Source organism: Sinocyclocheilus grahami, unplaced genomic scaffold (assembly GCF_001515645.1).
Source record: "Sinocyclocheilus grahami isolate Dianchi unplaced genomic scaffold, SAMN03320097.WGS_v1.1 scaffold16726.1, whole genome shotgun sequence".
Lineage (NCBI taxonomy): Eukaryota > Metazoa > Chordata > Actinopteri > Cypriniformes > Cyprinidae > Sinocyclocheilus > Sinocyclocheilus grahami.
In genome coordinates, this window is record NW_015516245.1 from 1,949 (window position 1) to 3,680 (window position 1,732).

Consider the following 1,732-nt stretch of genomic DNA (forward strand, 5'->3'; position numbering starts at 1 on the left):
ATCCTAAAATTCAACATTAGTAACTTACTTTTAACAGCATCAGACAGCATCAGATCTCCCGGTTGTTACTTGTGAATTCAGTTCACTGGAGACTCGCACTAAACGGATCATTTGAATCAGTGAGTTGTCGACTCGAGAACAGCTGCAATCGGATCATTCCAATTCGTGAATGAATCGTTTGGTGCGATTCATTGAAAAGAATCAGTTCGTTCATGAATCAGACACCGCTTCTGCGTCTCGGAGCACGTGATATATTATAAGGCGTAACGATAAGTTTTATGAAATGTAGTGAAGTAAAAAGTACGATCTTATGCTTTGGAATGTAGTGAAGTAAAAGTTACTCCAAATAAAACTACTCCAGTAAAGTACAGATACTTGAAAAATTTAATAATTAATATTTATATAGCGCTTTTCTAGGCACTCAAAGCGCTTTACATTGTCAGGGGGGATCTCCTCATCCACCACCAGTGTGCAGCATCCACCTGGATAATGCGACGGCAGCCCTAGAGCGCCAGAACGCCCACCACACACCACACATCACACACCAGCTTACTGGTGGAGAGGAGACAGTGATGAAGCCAATCAGCAGATATGGGGATTGTTAGGAGGCCATGATGATCAGAGGTCAATGGGCAAATTTGGTCAGGATGCCGAGGTCACACCTCTACTCTTTTCGAAAGACATCCTGGGATTTGTAATGACCACAGAGAGTCAGGACCTCGGTTTAACGTCTCATCCGAAGGACGGTGCTTGTTGACAGTATAGTGGCCCCGTCACTACACTGGGGCGTTAGGACCCACACAGACCACCCCCTGCTGGCCTCACTAACACCTCTTCCAGCAGCAACCTAGTTTTCCCAGGAGGACCATCCAGACCAGTCTCAGCCCTGCTTGGCTTCAGTGGGTAACCACTCTTGGGCTACAGGGTGATATGGCTGCCAGTTAAGTACTTAAGTACAGTAACGAAATCAAACTACTTCGTTTCTGTCCACCACTGAACAGTGTGCAGCCGTGGACGTTTATGCCCAACGGGAGAATTCTATCTTTTTTAATAGCATGTAAAATGTCATAAAGGTCAGGTGCGCACAATGAATTAACAAACGCTACGCTACAAACACGGATACATGTCAAAGTCTATAGAATATTTCCTCCATTCCAGCACTAGGGAGCGTCAATGCTTCAAGCAAAGTGTATTTTACAGCCGAACCGAGATGTATGTATGCCAAAGTTTCTCATACAAAGAAGTTGTCAACAGCGACACCGTGGCGTGTACTTTTGACCATTTAATTTCCTATTTGGAATCAATAACAGGAAAGGAATAGACTACTCGTCGTTTTTTGTTTAATTTAACGAACGGAAAACTAGAATTTTCTTCAATGTATCACTTTAGAAAAGCTTGATTGGTCATACCACCCCGTCTTCTATACTAAAATATTAAACAAGGGGCTAAGTAAATAATACAAAGACGTAAATAAATAACAGGTGAGAAATGATAAATGCTGTATCAGTGGCTTAATAGTTGTTGCTTCTGTCTTATGTACGAATGGAGCTTAGCAGTACACCAGTAGAAGTTAAATAAATGTTAAAACGACGGGTTTTAAAGGGTCTTTAATATTTTCAGTCAGGCATAGTATGAGTCAGTCAGCTGAGCGAAGGACCCCACGCAGCACGCTCACACGTGTTTGTCTACAGCCATGGCGGACATGCAGATGAAGATTCTCCGCAAGAAAATT

At 42.8% G+C, this 1,732-nt stretch overlaps 1 long non-coding RNA gene across 1 annotated transcript; it reads left to right on the forward strand.

Moving 5' to 3' along the window:
- Positions 1–1,317: 1,317 nt before the first annotated feature.
- On the forward strand, positions 1,318–1,730 carry LOC107579341 (uncharacterized). The gene is made up of 2 exons (XR_001608462.1): positions 1,318–1,481; positions 1,621–1,730. It is a non-coding gene; the product is annotated as an uncharacterized lncRNA (long non-coding RNA).
- The last annotated feature ends 2 nt before the right edge of the window (positions 1,731–1,732 follow it).